The sequence below is a fragment of the Solanum lycopersicum genome, chromosome 10, assembly GCF_036512215.1.
Source record: "Solanum lycopersicum chromosome 10, SLM_r2.1".
In the NCBI taxonomy this organism is placed as follows: domain Eukaryota; kingdom Viridiplantae; phylum Streptophyta; class Magnoliopsida; order Solanales; family Solanaceae; genus Solanum; species Solanum lycopersicum.
The window spans coordinates 5,541,690-5,550,179 of NC_090809.1; the positions used below are offsets into that span (position 1 = coordinate 5,541,690).

The window sequence follows — 8,490 nt, forward strand, 5'->3', positions numbered from 1 at the left end:
ATAGGAATAATCTCTCTAGCTTATAGGATAACAGTAAATTTACCTATACATGATTCTTTTCAAATCTAGCTTATGAGATTATATTAGATATGCATTAATTGTTGAATCATCTTCACATATAAATGTGAGAAATCAAAGGAAAGGTATGATAATTTCAACCTATCATTATTTTATAATATTATTAGCTTATCATTATTCTTCAAATGTAATGATATATTAGTAGTTTATATAGTTGATATAAGATTAAATACTTGGATACATAATATAAGGATCTTGAACACGATAATCTTACATAGAGATCGTTAGGAGTACATACCTGATGCGGAAGACATCATCAAAGAGAAAAGCGGAAGTGTTAGTCGTAAATTGATTTCTACATCCTTGCCCTAACTTTATTTTATCACAACCGTCAACGATTGAATTATTGTAGTGAATATGTGATAACCCTAATGGGTGCATGGAGGGAGGACCAATTTATAGAGGTTATAACTTAATCTGGTACGTGCATCAAATAACTAATGTATGGATGATATCCTTATTAAATATTATTTATTATACTACTTGGATTGCAAGTAAATTTGGGCTATAAGTAAGAAATAATGAATAATAATTAAATAATAATTCTTACAGTTGACTCACAAATCACACGAGTCATAATTGTTTTTGTGAAATGGCACAAGTAATAACATTATATAATTATCCATTAAATGTTGATAAAGAAGAAGAGCTTTCTATCATTTAAGGGTGTAATCTTGTGATCAATCAAATGAATTAAATTATGAAGGCTTAGTAAAATAAAATAAAAATCTAATCCATCTCATCTAACCCTCTACTCATAATTTATTTTTATTTTATTTTTATATTTTTCTTATTTTGTTTTAAATATGTAAATAAATATGTAAATCCCACACACACACTTTATTGTAATCAAAACTCTTAATTACAATATTACAACTTTTTCCTACCAAACTCACAACACTCCCCGATAAATCTCAAACTCCTGATCTTGTTTTGATCTTCTCTCTATGTAAATGCGCAAAATTTTTCATGAACTATTGTAGTATTTATAGACTTTAGAAATCTCCTAAGTATTGTTCATTTCACATATTACTGCTCGCCGCTTTAAAAAAACTTCTTTAAACCTAACTTGACTCGAACTCCTCCTTGCATTCTGCTTTGAAAGGAAAAACTTTGATGCAATTTACCTTAACTGAATAAGAAAACTTTATTAATTACTAACTCTTTCTTCTGCTTGGTTTCAAGTTCCTTTTATAATTCGAAGTTTTAAGTTCACGTGGCAAGTTTCTGCTTTTCTACTTCTTTCAGGCTTTTGTATCCTTCTTTACTTCATCTTCCTTGTTTGTCTAGTTTTCCTATTTGATTAAGAAAACTATCTTACCTGCGTACTCCTTTATAAAGGAAATTTTTTGTTCAAGTTTCTTTTAAAAAAACAATACTTTCACAACTTTATAATTTCTAATTCAGTGGTTGATGATTTCCTTATCCGACTAGGATTCGGTCTGAAAAGTACATGTTGGCACAACCGGTTCCTTTCATCTATTCCTCTATTTGTCAATAATAAAAATCTTTGTCTTTCAAACACACTCAAAATCAGAGGGGGCGAGGAAGTATACGGAAAGGAGCAATACTTTAGACGAGGTGTGTATGTTCAATTTATCACTATAACTTTCGGAGCTTTTTCTCCAATTGTTGCTGCAATTTTCAGGCATATATATGTTGGTTAATTGTTTTGATTTACATTCAATAACATTATATAATTATGCATTAAATGTTTATAAAGAAGAAGAGTTTACTAGCATTTAATGTTGTAATCTAGTGATCAATCAAATGAATTAAATCATGAAGGTTTAATAAAATAAAATAAAAATCTACTTCACCTCATCTAACACTCTGGTCATAATTTATTTTTATTCTTTTTATATTTTTCTTGTTTTGTTTTAAATATGTAAATAAATAATTTAAGAATTTTCCTACTTACATATAGATCTTATAAAAGAAATAAAAATCTTCTACTGGAAGTAAAAAATACTTTTACTAAAAATGCACCACATGTGTACACTATTTCTTGTTTTTCTACAAATAATTTGTCCTCGACTAAATAACCTATCATCGACTACTTTTTTTCTTTCTAGTCTCTTCTAGGTTTTTCATGTGTACACTATTTCTTGTTTTTGACAAATCACATGTCCTCTACTAAATTACCTATCCTTGACTACTTTATTTTCTTTCTACTCTCCTCTAGGTCTTTCCATTTCTCCATTCTCATTCTTCCGTGGCCCAGTAATCTTCACTCTGTTGGAATTCTGACCCCAAGTATTCCTAAGGAACAAGTATATATTCTATATGTTTCTTTGCAGTTTACATCAGTTATGTTTTGTAAAGCAGATAAAATAATGACATAATATTTTATCACAGAAAACCCAAACACATAATGGGTAAAAACCATGACCTATACCTCTATAGGATTTAACTCCACTTCATTAAACTATGATTCTCAACAAAAGATCACAAACCTATGTAACCTAAGGAATTACATATTGTAATTCATAGCTATCCAAGACAAAAAATCCAGGTTTAAGTCTTCTACCGTCCGTCAAGTTTCTCAATCTTGTTAGACGAATCCTACAGACACACTTGATTGTAATCAAAACTCTTAATTACAATATTACAACTTTTTCCTTACAAACTCGCAACACTCCCCAATAAATCTCAAACTCTTTATCTTGTTTTGATCTTCTCTCTATGTAAGTGCATAAAATTCTTCCATGAACTATTGCAATATTTATAGGCTTTAAAACTCTCCTAAGTATTGTTCAACAAAACTTAGTCTTCGTCGCTTTAAATAAACTTTTTTAAACCGAACTTGACTCGAACTCCTTCTTGCATTTTGCTTTGCAAGGAAAAACTTTGACGTAGTTTACCTTAACAGAGTAAGAAAACTTTATAAATCACTAACTCCTTCTTCTACTTGGTTTAAACTTCCTTTTCTACTTCGATCTTGTAAGTTGACGTGGCAAGTTTCTACTTTTCTACTTTTTTCATGCTCTTGTCTCCTTTTTTACTTCAGCTTCCTTGTTTGTCTAGTTTTCCTATTTGCTTAAGAAAACTATGTTGTCTGTCTACTACTTTATAAAAGGAAGCATTCTGTTCTAGTTTCTTGTCAAAAAAATAATACTTCCACAACTTTATAACATCTAATTCGGTGGTTGACTTTCTCCTTATCCCACTCGGATTCGGTCTAAAAGGTACATGTTGGAGCAACCAATTCCTTTCATCTATTTCCCTATTTGTCAACTATCAAAATCTTTCTCGTTCAAATATACTCAAAATAAGAGGGGGTGAGGAAGTATTCAAAAAGGAGATATTCTTTAGACGAGGTGTGTAAGTTTAATTATCACTATAATTTTCAGAGCTTTTTCTCCAATTGTTGATGCAATTTTCAGGCATATACATGTTGGTTAATTATTTTGATTTGCATTCAATTTTTTCTTTTACCCTTTTCGGTATTTAAAACATTTGATTAAGAGTTATATATATAGACGCGGATGATTTTTAAAGTTTTGATCTTTGATTGGGTTTGTGCAATGCAGTTACCAAAGGGGTAAAAAGAAGATAGTTGATTTTTTTTTGATGTTGAAGTGGACTGGTTTAAATATCTAAAAAAAAAATTTTATTTTTTTTATTTTTAGTTTTATGTGTGAATATATGTAAATGAATCTGCTACAACTAAAATCAAATAACGGGGTAGCACTAAGTAGATGATATACCTAAAACAATAATTTTATTACTTTATTGTCATATCATGTTAAGACAATTCAGAATCTTGTACCGGTAGTCTTTTTGTTAGGTGGATATATGAGTTCATTTGTCCTTTTCATTTCATCATCTTTGTTCTTTTTGTCATAAAATTATTGAAGAGCTCGATTTCTTAATGGGTAAATTAAGAATAGTAGAAGGAGACTATTAGAGATTTCAATTTATTTAGGCTTTTTGTTGAAGTAGCCTTAATATATGTTATAGTGATGATGCCTGTTGACACCCAATTTTTACCCTCCACGATTTGATTAATTAATAATCTTCTTTAATATTGAACAGTGCGAAATAATTGTTTTTGAAAATAAAAAATACTATCAAGATTATCTTTCAAACACTTTTTGCCACTTTTTCATATGGATTATATGTCTTTTACTTAAAATATATAGATTGATATAACTTTTCAATTTGAAGGAATAGTTAGTAAATTGATTTACCAAAAAATAGAGGTTTAATTAAGTATGCAACTTATTTTATTTAAACTGATAATTTAATATGATCATTCCTTTTGAAATATTTATTTTGATGTTGTTAAAGTTAAGAAGCTTGAGTAATTAGTTGACTTTATAATCCATCTCATTTCCCTTTGAAACTCTCTCCAGGGATTTTATTTAGTCCATGTTTGGACCATCAGATAACCTTTAACCTAAAATTTTGGCCCAAATTCTTTAAACCCATTTCACATCAACAGACCCAAGACCCAATTAAGAATTTTAAAATTTCCAGAGTCCCACATCGTTTTCCCCATTTATTTCGACCTAAAGTTTGTCCTATATAAACCCCCTCACCCTTACTGTTCAGGGCAGGAGTTTTTGGAGTCGAGAAAAAGAACACCCTGCTAAGTTTATGGGAGTTCTTATTTTCTTCGTTGAAATTTTTTTGATTTGCGACTATTTTGAGTCGGATTGGGATTGGAATTCGTCACGTCCAGGATTGAGTTCTAGTCGCTGCCCAGAACCTGGTAACACTTGTATTCCTTCCTCTTTTGATATGAAGTCTTGGGTTTAGTCTTTTTTAGCGATTATGTATACCTATTGTAGTTCAATAAATAAAGGTGTTTAGATTTAACTTCGTTGTTTAGCACTGTTTGTTAGTTTTAGATCTTGTCTCTTGTTTTAATCTCAATGCTCAAGAATGGAGGTTTATTTTAGCTTAACATTATGTGAATTATGTGATGTTTAAATAATTACATCAAGTTGTGTTGTTTAGTCATTTCACCCACTTTTTCATTTTAAATATAGTTGTTGATAATCAGTGTTTAAATTTGTTTGAAATCCTTGATAGTATCTTGATTAATTACCTTATTCAAATTGTGATCTTGACTGTTGGCCCGTATTTCTTCCTTGATTTTACCTTGATTTAATTATCTTGTCCTTCTTGTTTTACTTGAGAGATTTCATTGTGTGTCTTCCTTTAATTTGTGCAAGCTGTGAAATATATTCCTTGTGTCGCTTCCTTTAATTCTTGCAAACTGTGAAATTTGATCTGATTGATCAAATATTCACTTTCCTTTCTTTACTAGATTTGCTCATGATTCACTTGATTCCTACAATCAGGTTGATTGAGAGTCTGCGATTTGGTGATGTATCTCGTTCCTTTCCTGCATCAAGTGACTAGTCAGTATTTGCATTTGTCATTATTAACACCTTTGATTATGAGGTTAACACAATGTTGTGTGCACCTCTTTATGAGATTTCGTATATGTGCTGAACATTGTCTTTTCCTCTGTTTTATGACTTTTCTTAGTTACGACCTCTCAATTTCCACTTTGTTTTTTGGGTCTTTTTACTACTCTATTGTTTCTGCTGACTAATTGTTTTTGCTTTTTACACTTTGCATTGTGTTGTTTTTGCTTATTAAAATCAGTTATACTTTCATAAACATTTGTTGAATTTCTCATACATATCATCCTAAGACTACAAGATGAAATGAATAAAAACTAGGACTCTACAAGACATTTTTAATTCTAACAATTTGAATTCCTTTGTAACCCTAATTGATATGTCATTAAGATTTTTCCTTAATAGCTTGCCGTAAAAGGTAGAAATGTTTCCTTATATTCCTAGCTTTTAATAGTGTGGTGTGAAGCAAGGGTAATCAATAATCACTGAAGAAATGCGTGTTTGAACAGATATAAGAAATATTGGGGTTGCAGCATGGAGTGATACCTTAGGAATCATGCGCATCTGAAGAACAAAATAAACTCTAGAATAATAAGGGTGCTAATTCCTCAAAAATTTCCCTCCTCTTGAAAAAAAAGGAAACAAAGTCAAATATCTTATTACCTTTATTTTCCTTTTCCAGAAGAGGGAAATTTTTGAGGATTTGACCCCCTTATGTTGGTACCTCATTTGATATTATCACTTAGTGCCTACAGGTATTTAGAAAAGTTTTCCATTACAATTTTATATTTTATTTCTCTCAATTACAAATCAATCGGAAGTTGACAATGATGTTTTTAGAATCTAACTACAAGGGGGCTATGAGAAGGTACTCAATTCCTCTCATTCTTTTCTCTCATGCTATGAAGTTCAAACATACTTGATAAACACATTTATTGTACACTAATGTGCAGGTAGCAAAAAACGCTTTAACGTAACACCATTTGTTTAAAGGAACTCTCTCAATGCTTTATTTTTACATTAATTTTCCAAGCTTCTTGTCCAATTGTTCCTGCAATTATCAGGTATGTGTTGGTTAATTGTTTTGATTTACATTTAATTTTCATTTACCCTTTCGGGTTTGCACAAATATCTATTTTGCATAGGTATTTAATGCTTTTGATTGAGGTTTATATACTATGGTCTTTCATTGAGTTTGAGAATGCAGTGACCAAAGGGGTCAAAGAAGATAGTTGTTTTTTCCATTTCTTTGTGAAACTCGATTCTGGTTTCCATTTTAAAGTGAACTGACTTATAATTTCTAAAATCAATCTTTTCTTTTATTTTTTTAAGCTTATATGTGAATATGTAAATCAATCTAATAACACATCATTAAAATCAAATAAGGGGGTAGTACTGAGAAGATGATATACCTAAAATAATAATTTATTACTTTGTTGGAATATCCTGTTAAGGCAATTCTAATTTTGTACGGAGAGAGACATTTAGTTGGGTTGATATATGAGTTAATTTTTTTTATTTCATTATATTTTTTCTTGTTGATAATTTTTATTTGTGTTTTTTGTCTTAAAATTGTTAAAGAGCTCGATTTCTTAATGGGTTAATTAAGTATACTAGTATGACAATAGAAGAATATGTAGAAGGGAGTTCAATTATATTTAGCCCTTTTGTCGAATTAGTGTCAATATATGTCACAGTGTTGGTACCAACATCTGACACATAAGAGAAAACCTACAAAAATGACTCATTAAAAAGGGACCTTCAAGTCGTTACAAGAATACTTAAATCAAAATTCCTATTAAATGAGATTGAAAGGAAAGTAATACTTTTCATAGTGTTTTTAAACAAATATTTTTGCAGTTTTTATCTCTTATAATTCTTTCATCGATACTTATATGTTTTAATATGTTTTTAATTTGCACTAAAAACTGTGAGTCATTTCTAAAAAAGAAACAATCTGATAGATAACTGCATATTAAATTTAATACTATACAATAGTAATTAAACCAACTGAATGTTTTATACTAGGTAGGTTTTATCTCTCGAATTAGATGATGAAACTTAGTAATGAATGAATGTTGTTGTTGTTTGCTTTTCCTAAAAAAATTCATGGCTTCTCAATTCATCTTCAATTTTTGGTATTATTAGTACTACTTTATATTGGTTTTTGTTTTTTATACTTTCCACTTTGTTTATAAATCACTCCAAAAGAATTAATGTTGTTGGAGAGGCACCTAAAAGATTGACAGGCAATTACTACTTGTCTTCTTTCTAGCACACATTGTGTCAAACGCAGTGGAACAATATCTCAAGTACATCACGATCTTACAATTCCGGTGTCTTCATCAGCTTCAACGTCAAGTTAGGACATCAAAACATCCCTATGATTATGCCACTACCTCATTAAATATGTTTGACAAAAATGTTATTCATTTTTTTTGGTAAATAAAGGATTTTCATTTATCAAAGTAAAGAGTCATTACAGAGACTAATCTAAAGTTAATACTCACATTCTATCCTCTTTTTTGTTATTTGTATAAAAAAAATTGTTGATCTTATACGACTAGACAATGGGAATCCGATTGGAAGACATAATCTACATGACATTTAGGTTGGGACTTGGGTCCCTGCTGAATATTTATGTTGATACAAAATGTGGGTTTATGCCAGACTAGAGGAAAAATATAAAACAATCGATGATAAGTTGTTTAGATATTATAAGTTTGATTCTTGGGATTATCTTATGCACTTATTATAACAAAAATCTTCAATAGGCACATAGACTATCTGTAAATTGTTAGTTCAGTATGATTCACTGTTAGATTCTACCTTGATACAAGTTTGAAACATGATCAATATTGTTCGGAGACATATAATAAATATAGCTAAAGTATGATCTTTCTCACATATACATGAGAGTGTTACTTTCCTACCCATGTTAGTGAAAATTCATTTTGCTAGATGTAGCTAAACTAGGTAAGTTGTATTGTTACAGTGAAAACGACATTATATTGAACAACTGTTCAACATGAAG

General features: G+C 29.9%; 1 long non-coding RNA gene across 2 annotated transcripts; it reads left to right on the forward strand.

The window, feature by feature from the left end:
- Window positions 1-1,937: 1,937 nt before the first annotated feature.
- Window positions 1,938-8,038, forward strand: LOC112940198 (uncharacterized). Of its 2 annotated transcripts, XR_011211962.1 has the most exons (4): window positions 1,938-6,211; window positions 6,297-6,324; window positions 6,410-6,520; window positions 7,732-8,038. It is a non-coding gene; the product is annotated as an uncharacterized lncRNA (long non-coding RNA). The 2 variants fall into 2 exon arrangements; XR_011211961.1 differs by having other exon boundaries at window positions 1,938-6,324.
- The last annotated feature ends 452 nt before the right edge of the window (window positions 8,039-8,490 follow it).